This window comes from Apis mellifera, linkage group LG10 (assembly GCF_003254395.2).
Source record: "Apis mellifera strain DH4 linkage group LG10, Amel_HAv3.1, whole genome shotgun sequence".
NCBI classification, from domain to species: Eukaryota; Metazoa; Arthropoda; class Insecta; order Hymenoptera; family Apidae; genus Apis; species Apis mellifera.
Genome location: NC_037647.1, coordinates 4,990,421 through 5,009,632, shown reverse-complemented (window position 1 = coordinate 5,009,632; position 19,212 = coordinate 4,990,421). Strand labels below are relative to the sequence as shown.

The 19,212-nt window shown below is 33.1% G+C and overlaps 1 long non-coding RNA gene across 2 annotated transcripts in view; it reads right to left on the bottom strand.

The window, feature by feature from the left end:
• Positions 1 to 4,487: 4,487 nt before the first annotated feature.
• The window catches only part of LOC107965107, a 54,356-nt gene continuing 39,631 nt past the window's right edge, over positions 4,488 to 19,212 (bottom strand). Inside the window, exons 5-7 of one of the 2 annotated variants that reach the window (XR_003305422.1) lie at positions 11,732 to 11,949; positions 4,780 to 6,053; positions 4,488 to 4,716 (exon numbers count right to left, since the gene is read on the bottom strand). This is a non-coding gene — a long non-coding RNA (uncharacterized LOC107965107). The remainder of the gene's footprint in view (positions 4,717 to 4,779; positions 6,054 to 11,731; positions 11,950 to 19,212) is intronic. The other variant, XR_001704609.2, reaches the window with a different exon arrangement.

The window sequence follows — 19,212 nt, the reverse complement described above, 5'->3', positions numbered from 1 at the left end:
TTAAAGAATATTTCAAATAAAAATTGTATGGTTTCGAATGAGGCATATATTTTTGCTGCATGAACATCAGTACAATTAATTACGTATATTTACCGGAAGTGTTATATGCTCATTGAATAGAAAAAAAAATCGACCAACCATTTATTCTTATTTTAGAATTCAATCAATCGATAAATAAGTTTAAACGATGCAACAATTAATCAACCAATGTTGTTTGATTCTTATGGAAGAAGACTAAGAAATCCAAAGAGGAATAGGGTGGAGTTGATGCTTCGACGCCAATGGATGATGCAGCTAATAATATCAAATGTATCGCGTGGTGTGCTTATGGAATCGAAAGGATTAGAGAAGATCTAAGTACTCATTCCTTTGGATCGATTCTCAGGCGTGGCTGAACAAACACAAAAGGGGCATCGAGATGCGGAATAAGTGGCCTCCGAGACAAACCTCCTTCCGGTTCATCGGAGGAGCATAAGGAACGTTCCAATGAGATTTCAGAGATAACAATTTAAATTCATGCACCGTTGGAAACAGTTGTTCGGATTTTCTAACGGTGAAATTGAATTTTTACAAGTTAGTAAGGATAGTTAGTTCTTATTGTGTTGAAGGAAGTAGGTATAATCCAAAACTCCAATAATATATGTACAGATTTTTATTTCTCATTTTGCATTTTTGACATTTTATTTACTTAAAAAAGATTAAAATTAATCTAAGAAATATTGCTATAGAAATATAAAAACTGAATTTGAGAAATATAATACACATCAATACAAAATCAATCGTAACTCTTTTATGTTTTAATATACATCATTATAAATATTTGAATAATTATATGTATCACGTATCGCTTAAAAAATTAAATCGTAATATATTGTTTATAAAGCTGAAGTGGAATATACTTTGATCTCGTGAATAACAAAAAAATAACTGGCTCGTTTGAAGAGAATAAAATAAAATCAACATGATTGATGAATAATATCGGAGGAAAGTATGCAAATTAATTGATAAGAACTGCAACATAATAGAAAAAAAATTCTAAGTATAAAAAGTTTTATTAGCTCGAACTCATATCCTCGTTAAACTATATCTAATGAGTTTAAATTAGATAAGAAGACGATATTTCAATTCAAATTTATAAAAGGAAAATCAAATTATTCGATATATAAATACGAATTTCGAATACTTTCAAACTTTTGCACTATTTTATTTATATAAATACTGTACATTTATAATATAACAATATATGGATTAACAATACAATATTTATTACTATTCGATATATTCCTATCATGTAATGTAAAATTATATTAATTAAAAAAATATATATAAAATTTCACAATTTATCTCAAAAATTTAAAAAAAATATTAATCCAAGATCAATTATTCAATGTTACATTATAAATTAATTCCTTAGAGTTTCTCTGAAGTAAACTTCAACTCTGCCAATTTATTTCGACAGTACTCTTATCTCTTTCGATTCTTCGAAATTAAGATAAATTCCACGATAAATTCTCCTGTGTTAAACAATTTTATTTTACCGCCTTTATAGACGACATTTAAAATCACGCACGAAAGTTTTATCGTTATTGAACTAACGGCATAGTGATCCACGTTGAATAATAATTACGCTTCGATTCTGATCAATTAAAAATCGTGGAAATATCTACCACCTTTAAATGCTGTTACGTTTGTATCGCATTTGTCGATTCACACTGTACACTGTCTTGGCGGGAAAGCAAGAAAATCGGCGCACAAATGGTTTCCTTTCGTTTTGAATTAAATTTATGCGTCCCGATGGAACTGAAATTGTTTCATTTATTTATTCCTTCTTTTCTTTCTTAATTAAAAAATTTAAAATTCTATCTATCGATCTAATCTAACCCTTATCAATCCTCTGAATACAAGAATTTTAAGAATTTTCTTATTCCAAGATTTTATCTTTTCTTCGATTTCATCAAGAATTTAAACTATTTAAAATTTCTTTTGAAAATAGTTTTCTTTAAAAGAAATTTTACCTCTTAAATTTACCATCTTTTTTTCTACAATATAAATATTTTATTTAAGAGGATTAATAAGAATGCACAATTTAATCCATTATTTTTTTTTTAAATTATATTCTACAAAATCTTATTTAAAAGAACTCAACTTCGATCTCTTTATCAAACGAGAGAAAAATTATTTTCAATGCAGAAACATTATTCAATTTTTCATTAGATAAAATTATTTTATCCCTTGTATTCCTCTCATTTGCATCAATTAAAGATTAAATTCTTCATCGATCAAACCATTCTATAAACCACGATATAAATCGATCTTTCGCCAAACACGAGAAATCTCGAATGAGATGCATTGACGCAGATTCTAACACCAGTTTTTCCTCCGGTTTCCTTCTGAACTAACGGCGCACCATTCACCAGTCATTCGCTCGAATACACCATAAACTGGAGGACTTTATGGACTCCGCCAGCCCCGTAAATCCGAGCCAATCGACGTAGGAAACGCGGTGCAAACGTGTCGCTACGCTCATCGAAAATCCCCCTGCAAATTTATATGTAGAACGGGGCTTCCGAAACCCCCCCTCAAATTTAATTTACGACGCGGAGAAAGTTTATTAAAAACGGCCGTGCGGACGAAAAGCTTTTCCCATTAGAAAATTCGCTCTACTGCTTTATTTATTGCTCCTTGCGAGAAGATTTTAGAGAAGAGTTAGACAATTTCGTATTTGATTTCGAAGAGAAAGTGGCAAATTCGTGCCACTTAATTTATATTAGCTGGTTCGAGAAGGGTAAAGGGTAAAGGTTAGTATCTTTTGGAAATCGATTAAAGTATCTTTTCTGAAGATTTTTTTTTTTTAAATTGAAACTTGAATTTTGTAAAAATTTATAAAACAAAGTATCGATAATTTTATATGCGTCTTTCTAGAAAAATTAATTTTTTCACAATATTACTTTTCCCTCAAAAAACACCGAGACACCCCATAGAATTAGACTTCTACAAAATTATACAGAATTAAAATATTAAATAAATCGTGTAGAAAAATTTTCTTCTTCAAAAATTTCAATTCCTTCTCAACAATGAATCTAATTTCTTTTTTTTTTTTCTCGAAGGATGAGTGAAATTGTAAATCGGTGGTGGTCGACGATTGCAAGGAAAAAACATGGAGGGAAGGAAAAAAAGGATGATTCTCTTCTGGTATTTGCACGCTCGGTTTCGTGTCTTTTAAATCAACTATAAATTGCGAACCGTAACATCCACACCGCAGAGATCTCTCCACGATATCTCGATCCTTGCGTCCTTCTAGTTACCAACACGGTGTAACGAATTCTGAGAGTAGTAAAACGTGTAATTTGTGCAACGAGCACCGGTTTAACGATTTCGACCACTTTCTAACGGAAAAGCTAAGTGATTTCTCGAAGTGTGGAAGGATTTGACGATCTGCAACTACGAGTTTACACGTGTCTACAATTTTTGGACCCTCTTATCTTGGAATAAATATATATACAGTGTAAATAATATTATATTTTGTACAATTTTCTAATTTGCAATAAAAATTTTACAATTTTTCTAATCGTTGTCAATGATTATAAATCCTATCCCTATCCTTAACTCCATTTTCACAAACAGATAATTAAATTATGCGATCATCATTATAAAAATTAATTAATCATTCATCAATTCATCTTCAAATACGTATATAATAAAAAACCCATAATACAAAGAGAACACTAAAAATTATATTAAAAACTTGTTCTACTTATAAATTTAAAATTACAAGATTTATTAGCACGAAATATATATATATATATATATATATATATATACATAAAATGGAATCTTAATTAAATTTCTAACTATCTACAATTTTTCCATACGAAAGGAGTGACGCTAGATAAATGGATCCAATGGGAAGTAATTTATTTTACAAACTAAAATTTCGTTCCGATACATCGAGCCCTGTTGCCCACTCAAATAACTTGGATGGTGCTAATTTATGAGCGCGAACGTTGTCACATTGATGAATTAAACGCATCGTTGCACCGTTATCGCGTGCGATATCACGACCGCACCCATCATCCGACGAAAATCGATCTTCCACGCCATGCGGCCTCCGCTCACCTGTCGTAACACGGTTGCAACCGTAAAGTGCGGTAAGAACTTGCGAGAGGATCGGCCCCCACCACCTGGTCCAACACCTCTTCTCCTCGATAAAACTCGGCTCGAGATCCGATTGCTCGGTCGTCAAAGTTCGGTTGGACAATATTTAATCTTTAATTCTAATAAACTTCTAAAACTTCTTTCAAGATAACTGTCTTTTTTATACATGTGAAAGTAAATGAAAGCTTGATTACCTTTGATTTGTGAAGGATTTTGTGAAGGATAATATATATACATGGATATTTTGTAAATAAATAATGCATTTAATTACTGGATAATTTTTATTTCAATAAATTTAACAAGAAATTGAAATATTTTTTCTTCTATATGGGTATAAATTCATTTGTGAATATTATGTTATTGATAATGGATGGTTTTATCGATGTACCAATTGTATAATGATTGTAGATGATCACGTTATTGGTCGTCATTACAGATTCTCTTCGTCTATAATTCTCTTCCCTTCTATAATTGAATAATAACTTCTTTGATGTATACTTCCAAGGGAATCGGTTACTCAATTCTCAGATACTCAAACTCTTCTCGTTCAAATGAAGAAACCTGGAAATTTCGTATACATTCATTAAAAAAAGAAAAAAAATTTCTTAAAATTTCTCTACAAACCCAATCGAAAGCACGCATATCCACACTTCCTTTTCTCCTTTCGTCCTTAAATCGATTCCTTGACAGTTGGAGAGCACCAATAATCTCGACAAGCATCCACGGAGAGCTTGTTAATCTCAGGACGATTGCGATAGTTATTGGTCACGGTTCGACGAAGAAGAAGCGCCCGCAGGAGAGGGCACATTTCCCCTCTCTTTCCCTCTCTCTCTCTCTCTCTCTCTCTGGCAAACGGCTCACATACGTTTCCAAGATTTTTACTCGGCCCGGTTCTTGTCCTTTTTGCCCGGTCTCTCTCTCTCTTCCCTCTCACCGACCATCCTCCTTCATCCTTCGTCGCTTCCTTCGCTCCCAAGACCTACTTAACCAAGGATCGAGAGAGATGCTTCCCTCTCTCCATCTATCTCTCGACGGCGAAACGAGGCCCTGGCAGAGGGAGGAGGTGTCCAGATGACCAGGGGCGTACACCGACGATTCGTGCCGTTCTTAGCCTCCCGTTGATATATTTTGTCCTACTAAGCGCGAAAAGGGTAATCGTGAATTTCACGAGAAAGTTGATGATGCTGCCCACTTTCTTTGTCGAAAGTAATGCTTGGTGGAGCTTTTACGGGTGGATTACACGGGAAGGGCGTTTGGGATGGGAGAGGGAACAATTGAGCGATAATTTAAACGGAATACGTTTAATGTTCGATTGGTTCGAAAGTGTTTGGATAATATTGACGAAAGAGATTTATTTCCCTTTTTTTTTGTTTTGATGTCTTTGTTTGATGTGAATCAATGGGACTTCGGTAAACTTTGAATACTTTAAAACTTGAAGATGGAGGTTGATTATTTTGTCTATAAATAATTGAGATTAAAATTAATATATTGGTAAATTATTTTTTTATTTATTTTATCTTACACAAATTTCAATTGCTTATAAATTAACCACAAACTTTTATCTTAATAATCAATTCCCCAAAGATGTTCCACGAATATATCAACACCCTGTATCGCGTGTGGATGTTTGTTTCTTCGGTTGCTGCCTTCTTTTTCGTCCCTTTTTTTTCTTTCTTTCTTTTTTTAATCGGTTTGTTTGGTCGTTTTAATTGGGCCTCCACGGCGAGATGCGATTAACCATGTCGGTGATAAATCAGGATGGGGCTACCAACGAGTTATCCAGTGGTAATTGGACGGAGTGTGGTTACTGTCTTCCTGAATGGTTCGGTGCTTCTGTATCTTTTGTCGGGGACGATTTCTTCTGTTTTTCGTGTATGGGATTGTCGAAGGATTTCTTGCTGAAAAAAAAAAGAAAGAATGAAAGAAAGAAAGAAGGAGATTCATTCGTTTTGGAGATATATTGGCATTCTTTTATTCGATTTTTTCACGTTGCATTTTAAAAAGGACACGTTACTTAAAGGATCCTTTAATATATAATGTTTTATAATGTTATCTCGACAATTTTTCATAATATATACGACAAACTGTCCCTTCTATGTGCACAAGAAATCTAAATTTCTCAATCTGTGATAAAAATTTATCTACTTGCAAAAAAAATAAATACGAATTTAAAAGTTCATTCAGACTTTCCTTTCTGCAAACTCTCTATATTGAAACAATACTACTTTCTGTATAACGAATTTCAAATCTTCCAAATCTTCCTAATTCCACCACCTTCATCTCCTCTCTCTTTCCTATTCATCCAATACGACCTCCATCCTTTCTGCAAACTCTCTATACTGAAACAATACTACTTTCTGTATAACAAATTTCAAATCTTCCAAATCTTCCTAATTCTACCATCTTCCATCCTCTTCTCTCATCTCCTCTCTCTCTTCTATTCATCCAATACGATCTCCATCCTTAATCCCCGATCAAAGAGATCCCCTATCGATTGGAGATCCTCCATCGGCCAAAAGCTCTATTCCACATGGGCCAAGCGATAAATCATTCCCTCCCCGCTAATCAGGCGGCGTTTGCAATTTGTCAAGCTAACGAGCCGATCGAACGTTGAAAATTCGCAATGACGTTGAAATAAAGCCCGGCCGACCCGTTGTAATGGCCGGCCGCGGTTGATTTAGCAAGGGTATATCTCGAGCGAGGAGAGGAGCTCTCCTCTCCCGGCGAGTTTTCGATCGGCAAGGAAGGGATCTTCCGCGCGTAATTTCCGTGACCCGAGACCGCCGTCGTGGGGTCACATCGATAAATCACTGTCAAGTTTCAGCGATTCGTCCATTGATAACGGGATGCCGCGAACAAGGAAGGCTTTCTGATGAAAGCCGACCGTTTTCAGAGTGGACGTATTCAGAGATTCGTGGCGGAGAGAAGAGAGAGAGAAAGAGAGAGAGAGAGTTTTGGCCACCTGGTCGAATTCTATGGATTGGATTCTCCGCTCTTGGATGATGATCGAATCGTGGATTTGGGGATTGAGCGGTGGGTAGTGATGGGATCGAGTTGAACGCGTGTATTTAAGACGAGTGTACAACTTAATGTTAATGGGATGTTGGACTTGTTGCTTCTTTGAGAAAAGTTGATTAAATTGAAATAAATGTATTTATAAGTAAATTTTTCTTTGAAATGATAATTGTTGTTTTAAATATATTTCTTATTTCGTACAAATAGTACTCGAGAATGAATATTTTGTTTGAACCCATCGCTACCATTGGGAAATTTTACGCACAATGAGTTCTTACGAGTTCAAACTGTCGTGGTTTGATAACTGACAGGTTTTATTATGTTAAAAAAAAATTGTAGAAAGTCCTCGATATGGGTGAAAGATGATCTGTCGTGTGATTGGAAGAAATGGCAAAAAATTGAATAGCATTTTTAAATCTTAATATCTTTTTTAATTAACGTATTATAATGCTATTCTTCAGGAGATTAAACGTATGAATGCATAAAAATAGATATCTGAACTGATGGATCTTTTGATTGTTGAGACAGTGAGACGTTGTGTTTGATTTAGAGTTGAGATGAGATTACTGAAAGATCCTTTGAAATATTTATTCTTTAATCTTTCTAAATTTCTTATAAGGAATAAACTTTCAATTCAAATTTGAATTAATTCCAAAAAACTTTAATTAATTGTACACTTCTAAATTCAATTTCAAATTCCACTTTCAAACTTTTTACTTTTAATCTAATCCCAAATCTCTCTTCAAATTCTAAAATCATCAAATATCTCTAAACCCATAATCTCTTATTTCAAACTTTGACCCTAATCTTTAACTTTCAAACCTAATTACCCAACTCATATCGTCATCAAAAAAATGGTGTCATCTAACAAAGCAAAATATTAAGACTCATCCGACAAAAACTTTTGACACCTATTATCCTCGACAAATAATGTCACACCATAACAAAGTCTTGAGGAGACTTTAATAATTACTCATCTAACAAAAGTATTAAAAAAAAAAAAAAAAATTAGAACATAAATCAAACGAATCCACGATTACATCGGATAACGATCTTTCTCACATCCTTACAGAAATTTCTCTATCTCAGCTGAGAATCGAAGGTCCTTTCTGTCGCAACGAAATGGGACACGTCAAAAGATCGTAACCTCGCGTATGAATTCGCGTCGAACCGCCCACGCGGCACGATGTGTATGATAATATTTCATCGTAATGTCACAACGGGCGAAACCAGACGCACGCTCATAAATAAAGAGAAGTCAATGGAAGAACTATTCGTGCATGGAACACGCCTATTCGCGTCCTGTCAACGGTTAGATCTAACCCATTCAAAACCCGTGGAACCAGGAGGAGAAACCAGGGGAGAGAGAAAAGTCGCTTGTCTAAACTTAGAAAGAATATTGTGAATGAGAGATGTTGAGGATCGTGATGGAAGGCGAGAATGTAGTGTTATGGTTTGATCGAGGATTTGAAACTGGGCTTGGATATTATTTGAATGAAAACGCGTCGCATGTCGTGAATAAATATTGTTCGTATTCGTTTTGATTTTGCCACGAAATAAAATGAGATAAATAGTATAACAGTATTAATAGATTGGTTAAGCAGAACGTTTACTTTTAAATTGTATAAATTTTATTAGATAAAATTTATCTTATAAACCTTATGTAATTTTAAATCTGAATTATTATTCTGTTACAAAGAATCCTTGTGCATAAAATACTTTACAAAAGAAATAAAATCGTGATCAATAAATATATTTTAAAAAATATATATATATGCAAATATCTATCCCATAGTTTCACTTAGATAAAATTTTTATCGATCAGATAAAATTTCTAAATTGCGTAAGGGGAAATTATTTCTATATCCTTCGAGAGGAAATGATAATTTTCGAAGGACCATTCTCAGCGAGGCACGAATTATTCTGCTCGAATGGTTTCTTGAATGTATAAGGTTGAAGTTCAAACAAATCGGGTAAAATGACTCGGCGCAGTACCACCAGTCGGCCATCAACTTCTACGCTATAATTGAAAATTATAGTCCATGCATACGCATGCTTTATTGCGGAAGGAATGCACTCTGAGGCAATGCAGTGCATTACCGTTAATGCCTATAATAATATTCAAAACTATTAGATTTTTAATCTACTTCCATTTCGTAACTGTGAATCTTATCATCTTCGATTCGACGTCATTCACGCGATAAATTGAAAAATATATCAATAAAATCCTTTGAATCTTTCTCTATAAAGACGGAATTTTTTATTCCTCAAATTATTTTACCTTTAATCTCTTATTTTTCAATGAATCACTCCCTTTAAAAAAAATTGGAAAATTTTCTTTTTCGACGAAGATCTATGATCAACGATACAAAATAAAAATAAAATTTATTTAAATACATTATATTTATTTAAAGAATTTTTTAAGACTTGAGTTTCTTCTATCTTAAATGATATGTATCGAAAATTTTCTGTGAATTAAATAGGAATAATGATGTTCTTAATTGCTTCGGGGAAGAAGTGGTACAATGAAGAACGAAGAATGCTCTGAAAAACAAGGTTAACGGACTTACATTGATGTTTGTGTGGTCATTATACATATGTATGTATTTATAGCAGAAAAAAAAGAGATGCAATAAAAACAACCTTACAATTTACAGTTCTAAAAAATTAGGGTCAGAGTTATACAGTTTCTTTAGCATATTCATTAATTTATTTTAAAATAAATAAAAAGAACACTTCGAAATCTAAAGTCAAACCATTTCAAACCTTGTTTTTTTTTTAGCATATTCATTAATTTATTTTAAAATAAATAGAAAGAACACTTCGAAATCTAAAATCAAACCATTTCAAACCTTATCAAACCTACTTCACTCCCCTACTATTTCTTGTATTTATTTTATTTTTTTTTAACATTAGATTAAATTTTATTCTCGTACACGTCCAACTATCTCAAACTTAACTCAAACTATTTCACTCGAAATAAATGATGCGAAACTTAAATCCGTAAAAAAATCTTTAAGCCTCGATCATTATCAAAAAATTAATGTAATTAATTAATGTAAGAAAATGTACGCTAAAGATGACCAGATTCGATCTTAAACTCGGTCAAACACGTTTCTATCCCGAGTATTCATCTCGACACCAACGCGTGCCCGCTTAGACACGCAGTAGAAGGCGGAGGATGGTTCGATGCCCTTCTCGAACCAGTTCGAGAGACGTCAACGAGTCGTCTATGAATTCAGGTATCCTGTTTTTTATCCGAGATCCCGTTTCTGCGCTTCCTCGTTCTCTTTTCTCCCGGAACATCCGCGCACGAGACGATCGCGAGACGAAATGACGACGATATGTTCGAATAATGGATAAAGATTGGGGATAAAATCTGATGTATACTTTTTAAAGTAACAAACAATCGAAGAGCTAAAGAAACACGTCAATACAAGTCTTAAATAGATTTTACAAAATTATAAAATGTTTTTATTTAAGATGATTATATACCAAAAAGATTCTCAAAGATCGAAAATAACAAGATAAAGATAGAGTATTAAGTATTTCTAGGATTTTTGAGAGTGGATTTTGAAAGACAAGACAAATTATAAAAGTTTCGATCAAGACTCTGACCGATTAATTTCAAGCACAATAATTAATTTTATGATAAAAATTAACAAAATAAGTTTGTTTTTTATCTTTGCAAAAAGATATAATAATTTAAAATATTTAAAAAATAAGAAAGCAAAAGTAGTAAATAATAATAAGTATATAAATATACTAGTAGTTAAGAATCACGTGGCGCTAGTATCGTCATAGTGTTAAGTCCTGAGCAATTGAAATTTAAACGAACGAACAATATATTAAACATTCTATATTTCTTTATTTTAAAAAGACTAATTAAAGAGATTATTTAAATTTATTTTAATCTTCATTAACTTGCTTCAACTTTTTCCCCACTGAGATTAAGATACGAAAATTCGTATCGTAAAGATTAAGTTGGTCAAGTTTTCTCGCATCTAATTATTAGTTATGGTCACGATTATTACATTCAATGAGAATTTACGAGGGGCCCTCTTTCGTCAGGCCCTAATTACGGAAGACCAACATGAACGATCACGACACGCGACTCGCGATCCACAGTTTCGATCCCTCCATGCGCTATCGAGATTACGATTGCGGATAACGTAATGGGATGATTTATCACCGCTCGAGTATTCATCTTGGAGGGAGTGGAGATTAGTGTTGGTGATTCTTTATCTTTGAGAATGGTAGCGATGCGATGAGGAATTGGGTTGATCTTTTGTTCCGATTAAGGGGATGAGGGTATTTGATGGATTTGATTGCATTATGTTAAGACATTTCAAGTGTTTCAAAAAGATGTAAAAAGTTTTGAGAGATGATACACCAGATTGGGATAGTTTGAAAATAAATGGCATGAGAAATTGAAGATAGAATATAATAGAAAACTGTCGAGTTCAACTCAAGTTTTCTTAATTTTAATCTAATCTACACGAAATTTATGAACTCATTGATTATTAAGTTTGATTTATTTTCACTTTTATTTTTTACTGACCTATTGAACGACCTATTCTCACGGGTTTTCTGAAAGATAACCATCTGAAGAATCAACGTCTGGTGGTCGGAATATCCAGATCCAGCAGACACTTGACACAGTCTTCGATAATCGCATACTGATTCTCGTGTTACATTTCAGCAGATTCAATTTCTCGAATATACAGTAGTAGTGCAGGATGATCCTGGAAACTGGAACAGGTTACATCTTTCCTTCACCTGTGAAAAAAATAAAACAATCTGATAAGGAATATATCTAAAAAAAATATCTTTTCACAATTACAAAAACTTAACCTACGATCATCTCTTTCAAATTATCCCACTGATTATTACGTTTTCTCGATATTACAATATTGTTTCAAAATAATTATTTATATCTTCGACTTTTCCATCATATTTTTATTTCTTACAATATCATTCTATGATCATCATGAAATTTAATTAATTCAAATCAATCCATTTCATCACTGAAAATTTTCTCAATATTGTTTCATCGTTAGAAAACTGAAACTATAACTCGATGCAAGATTTACAATAATGTCAATTCATTTCCACACCCTAAGGAGGATGACATCCACGATCATGCCATTAAGTGATACTAAATTATCCACTTGTTACGAAGTTTCGTCGTTGAATTCCTATCGAGTTCGATAATTGGCTATAATTAATAGTGATGCAGCAATTCGCGAGGTATTTCGTGACGTAAACGACCTCGATCGAAAGGTCGAAATCTCGATCTTACATCCATAAGAAATAGGCGGCATTGTTCCAATCACAGAAGAGGGAGTGAGTTAAAAGGGCATTTCGTGTTGCGCACACCTCTATTCATAGTGTCGAGCAATGAAAAAAAATTTTTATTTTTACAACGAAAGAAAAACATACGAGAGAAAAACATCACATTTCGTTCGTTGAAATAAACTATTTGTTACTCCACTCGAGAAATTTGAAAATAAGAAATGAAAAATTATTGATGAAGATTCATTGGAAAATGAGGATATAAAAATCACGATTGGAAAGGCCCTCTTCGTTCCTCTTCACTGAGATTTCGCTATTTTTTTAATTCAATTTAAGAATTGATTGTCCAGGTCTAAGAAGAGTACGTATAAATATAAAAAATATTCACGTATCCTTCTTTACGACGTTCATTATGCTATATAAGTCAGTTGCTAATCTTTGAGAAAATATTTCCAACGAAATCAGCAGGAATGATATTCGTGCTATGCAAAAAAATATGTTTCTTAGGGGGTAAATATCGTGGGATCGGCACGGATTTGCCTCGTTCCTAAAATAATTAACTCTTCGTTAATAATTTAACTTTGTAAAAAATTTTCAATAATAATTCAGCTTCTATATATTTCCATCGTCTTCCTGTGTTTAATAAGTTCATGCATATTCAAGTTTACGGTTAAAATTCTGCGTTCTGCATCATTTTGCATCAGGAATATCCGTTGCAGAGTAAAGTGACGCCAATTGGATACACGATGAACTGCGCTAAATCGTTAAATCTTATTCGCTTTTTTTCTTTTTATCTTTATTACACAGAGTTACACTGTAAAATAAGACAGTATTAAAAGCACAGGATCAAAAAGTTTAATTTGGATAGCGATTATGTATAAATCTGCTTTCTTTATTGTAATGTTAGTCGACCAGTTATTCGACCATATTTTATTTCATTGCAATAGCTAATCGACTGTTTTAACGTTTCATTTTTCTCTTCTTATTTTGTTAAAAAATATTTAAATTTAATGCCCATTTAATTCTATTATTTTAATTTGCAGAAAATTAACGACCAATCGATAATACCTAGTCAATTATAATTAACAAATTTGCTAATGAATGTTGTACATAATTTTTCTGAATGCTTAATTAATATTTATTGATTAGAATAATTTATTAAAAGTTTGAATTATTAAAAGTAAAAGTATGAATATCATAAATGAAAATTGATTGATTTGGTTCTGTTATTCTATTGTTCAATCTTTTTCCAAGATACAATTTATAACAAAACAACGATAACATCTGATTATTAATCATTTCCAGAAATTTTCAAATTGGAACAATAATAGAAAGTTATTTGCAATTCAAATCCGTGAATGAGTGAAACTTATTTAATTTCTGAATTCTAATTTCTTTTTTTCAACGAATTTCCTTTATCATATTGCACGGTTCGCCAATTTTTTTTTTTCATCTCCTTCTCATCCGTTGAAAAATGATGTATTCATCATTTCACATTGTTTCTTTATTATTTCGCGTTTGGTTAATTTTGTTTCGAGACGGTGAACACGAGGAATGGCTAGAGAATTCGTGCAAATTTTCTCCGTCCATTGTTTCGAACGCCCGAAATCGTACTATTTGATATTTCGATTCCTCTCGAACAATCAAGTGATTGGTTCTGGTGTTTGATTTTCGTATTTATATTTACCATCTATTCTTAAAATTCAACGAGAATATCAGGATTTCTTTGACAATATTTCGAATGAATATAATTATGTAAATATTCGAGAACAATATAAATTTGCAAATACAGAAGGTAATTTACATACGATGACTTCGACTTTCTTGCATATTTATTGTTTGCAATAAAGTAAAACTTTAATTAATAACTAACTGTAAAATAATATTCCGCATAAATGTAACAGGTTATAAAGTTTGAAACGTTAGCCAGTCGAGGAAAAATATCACAAGGCTAGATTAACTTACTTGCAAGTGGTACTTGTCTCTATTAACATAATTACACGTCTCTCTTTAAAATATATCCTCTTAATGTACTCGTTGCTTAAAAATAAAATGACATTTTAATTTTCCTTTTCTTTTTTTTTCTTTTTTCCTTTTTTTCTTTTTTTTTTTTTCATTCACCGTTAATATCCCAAGATTGAAAAAGTGTATTAAAATAGATTACGCAACAATTATAAGAAATTTAGAAATCCAAAGAAATATCAGATTCAAAAAACTTGACTCGTTAACTTATAAGAAAGTATAGATATTTTATATAATTTTCAAGTTATAATAATGAAAAAATGTATTTTAATATTTACGTACAACAAAAATTACTCAAGATATATCAAACTCGAAAAATAAAATAATCCATCATAACATATTAACTCAAAGGAAGATATCTTTATCTTACTTCACAAGATTCTTTCTTTCATTACATAAGAAAATATTTAAATAAAAGATCTCAATGTTTCTTGCTTCAAAAAACTTTTTTATCAGATTTATCAAAAAGAATTAACTTTACTTAAAAATATTTTTGATACAGATCCAAACACAACTCAAACAAAACATGTATAATAATTTACAAATAAAAAAATTTGTATATAATAAAACACTTTCTACTCCTAAATTTTCCAAACCTCGCTCTTCCTCTAATAAAGCGAACGTGGTCTCATAACGATCAATCGATCCTTATCATTAAACCGCGATCGAGAAAAGGGGATCCAACCAGTCTGGACACCGATACCGAGGTCCAAGCAAATCGTTTGTCTCGTTTCACATATGCACACGATACACAGAGGAGGAGGATTGTAAAATACACCCAATCCCGAAGGCCGTCCACCTTGCGCTTATACCGGGTGTCCCGGTGTAACCGGTCTCGTTCCGCTCCCCGCCGATCGTTATCGAATTAACGTTAACGTCTTTACGTAATCCCGGTGAGTTATATACACGCGTTCTATTTTGACTGACACCGGTTTCTCTCTCTCTCTTTCTCGTTCCACTCCGGCCATTTCTCATGCTACCGGTCGAAAATCGGCCCTCGACCGAGAAACGTGCACTTTTACACGCGTACAAAACGATTTCGTAACGTCACGGTTATCGATTTTAATTATCGGTGGTACGGGGCGATGACTGGAATACGACGATTGGGTAGGGATGGGTTCGAGTTTGTCGCGTGTTTACGAATCATCAATTTACGAATCGAGTTTTCGAGTAATAATAATAACTCGAAATAATTACTCGAGAGTTTTTATTGTGATGTGGTATTATATTGTTTTTATTAGATTAATTCGGTAGTTTTTATATCTTGTGATATAGAAGATATCTATTCAGTGTAAGAACACTTTTTAAAATAAAAATACTATCTCATAAAATGGATACATATTTACGAGAGATTCGGATCTAAACAAAGTTCAAGTCTACTCTTGCGAGATACTTAATCCCATCACTAATGGCAGTTGGTAAGATGGGATCGTACTCATTTTAGATTCGTAAAATGATCGATTGCGCGTATGTTATTATTCCTTCTCCCCTTTAATTCCCATTTTTTTTCTTTCTTTCTATAGATAAACCCTTAAGAATTCAAGAATGAAATTTTCTTATTTGATTTTTGATTCAAAAAAAGGAAGAAAAAAAATCAAATCCTCTTTTTTGTAAAATAACACTTTTCCAGAACAAGAATATAATCGAATGAGAAATAAGAAAAGCACAATTCTTAAGCGGTCGCGTGGCCAAAACCTCATCGCGCGACACGACGATCCATAAGAACAAGACGGGGCACGTGTGTCCGCCACCGACCTAATCGATCAACCTCCACCGCCCATATACCTGTCTCTCGATTCCTTCTCTCCCTTTTTTTTTCCCTTTCTTTTCATCTAACATCCTCCCCTCCCCTCGAGTGCGCTACACTCGGCAGGTACACGGCCACACAATGCCTCTTAGAAAGTGTGTCAGAGGTGTACGTTTCAATTCTCTTGCCGAAGATTTTTCGCGGCGAACGTTGGTCGTACACGGCCGGGTAACAGGTGATTAATAGCGTTCCTTGTTTCAACGGTTTCAAACGTAACGCGTGGCCGATGTAATCGATTTCCAAGGCATGCATCGACCGGACTTGAGGAAACCTTGAATATTCGTTTCAAGAATCGAGGAAACTGGACAGCGCGCGCGGCTTCCTCCGCGCTGATGAAAATGTCGGTCGTGGGAAGGTTCTGTAACAGGATCGTGTTCCTTCTCTCGCTCGAGATTTTCCTTTTTTTTTTTTTTCTTTTACACACGATACGTCTGGATATACGTTGTGCGTATAAATCTGTCTCGTCCTCTCCATCTCGCGGAGGGAAGAAACGATGCAATGTTTCGTGTTTGGAGATGTTTGAGAAGGACGATGCTTAGATTTTGAAATAATTTTTCCATTTGATTTTATTTTGCATTCGAAGATTTTGAGTTATTTTCATCGAATTGCGAAGAAATTATCGAATTGAAAAAATGATTTTCTTTGATTTAAAGGATCTTAAAAAAAGAAAATAGGTATGTAAAAATAAATATTTTTTAAGAAAATTTATAGAAGTAATTCTTGATATGCTCGTACAAATTCGTCTGACAATAGACGTTCCGCTTTCCCTTACGCTTCCATCCATCTTTTCTTCCTGAATATTTCATTCGTACAAGTCAATCATTCCTGCACCTCGCTATATCTTATTCGAACGCATATATTATCTTGAAAGATATCAATTTTGCCACGATAGAAAGCGCCGATTCTTATCTACGGATTGTTTGTATTCTTGACACTGGCAAAAATATAAATTCCTTATCCGATCATCATGTAGGAGTCGTGTAATTGGGGACAAACTTTGAATTCTCACATTGAAACATCATTCTGTGAATCAATAATTTTAGGATTGATTTAATTTCTTAAATAAATAAATTTATAAAATTTTTTAATTGCATGATTTATTTATTTCTCGTGTAAAATATCGAATAAATAAATTCTTTAATTGCTATTTAATTTGAAGTGAAGAATACAACTGTTTCATTTTAAAAATAAGTACTATTATAAAACACGAAACTATTATTACAAAATAAAACTATTATTACTAAAATATCTTTACTATTTGATGAATTGATAGAACTCAAAATTTATTAAAAAATTAATAATATTTTTTCTATGAATCCAAAGAATCAAAATCAAAGAGACAACAATCCAATTACCTAATATATTGAGAAAAGGGAAAACTTATATTTCAAAAATATGAGATGTTAATCACGATGTTTTACGATCGCGAATGGATACTTGACACCATTCTCATTGTACACGCAACGAGTGAAAAGATACAATAAAACGGCTATAGAATTAATTGCTTACCGATCAATTACCTAATCAGTTATCCTCCATTACATTAATCGAACAACGCGCACAAAAGGAAAATAAATGCTGTCAAGTAATTTATAGAATGCTAGTTATAAGAGGAAAGTAGTATATAAATTGTTATTTACTGCGACAAATGTTAATGTAATGTGTAAAGTAGATTAACAACTATTAACTACCTCAAAGCGGCATAAAACCGCGGACAGTCTGCTCTTTGTCATGGGCCATATTTTCTTCTGTTTCTGCTCTCTTATCCATTGTCTCGCCCATTAGAATACCATATCTACCCAATCTAAGAAAAAATCTTTTACGGCGGTCATAACTTATCGTCGGTGCATAAAATTGACGAACTAATCACGGGTCAACCGGCCGCTAATCTTTCGTTCGATTATGAATCAGCGATAAAACTATGTTCCGCCATTATATTAAATTTTAATTGATCATATATGCAATACTAATATTTTATCAAAAAAAATTTTTTAAATTTCTCTTCAAATTCGTATCACACTTTTCTAGTCAAGCAAGTCAAAATTTTATTTACCTGTTCAACATCTGGGATGCATTTTGTATAGCAATAGTAAGGAAAAAACGTATAGGAAATTGTTCCAATCAAGTTTCAAAACTATATAAGCTTCAACAAACGTATTATTTCGACATCGGGAGTAGAAATTCGAGGAACAGCGCGAAATGTTCTATTTCAACGACATCGTCTTGTACCTATTTATAATGTTTGACAAGCAACGATAGATAAGTAAAGTGACTTGTACGAACCGCTGTTTACGCCCTGTAATTGCGAAAATTTTACTGCTGTCGGCACCTGGAATGAATGGGCCAGACTGTTGTAACACTATCTAATGACGAAGGAATAATGGAATTCGTCCGATTCCTCGAACAAAAGGGGCACGAAGAATTTTAGCGAAACGAGATTTCTTATCTCGTTTCGTATTTCCATTCTTTTCTATTTTCCCTTTCAAAAAAAAAAATAAAATCTACTTAACCATTTCCTTTTTTCACTCAAGATTCGTTTATTAACGAGATAAAAATCGTACGATTTTATCCCGCTAGCTAAATTGAACCGTAAATTTTTTTTACGATCTCCAATCACTTTCGTTTAATCAAAATTCGAAGATTAATCGCGCATAAATTCCAATAACGGGGAACAAAGTTATTACAAAGTTGATTCGATTATCGGAGGAAATTACTTTAACACCCGTCCCTCTAACTGATCGAGATTCAAATCGGAGCGTAATTAAGGGGAAAAAAACCTGATTAATCCCTGCCAATTACTCGCGCGCCCAGGAAAAAAAAAAAGAAGAAAGAAAGATGGCGGAACATACACCCGGTAATAAACCTCTTGCCATCGATTCAATAATAACCTATGCCGATCCCCAACGTTAAAATGAACG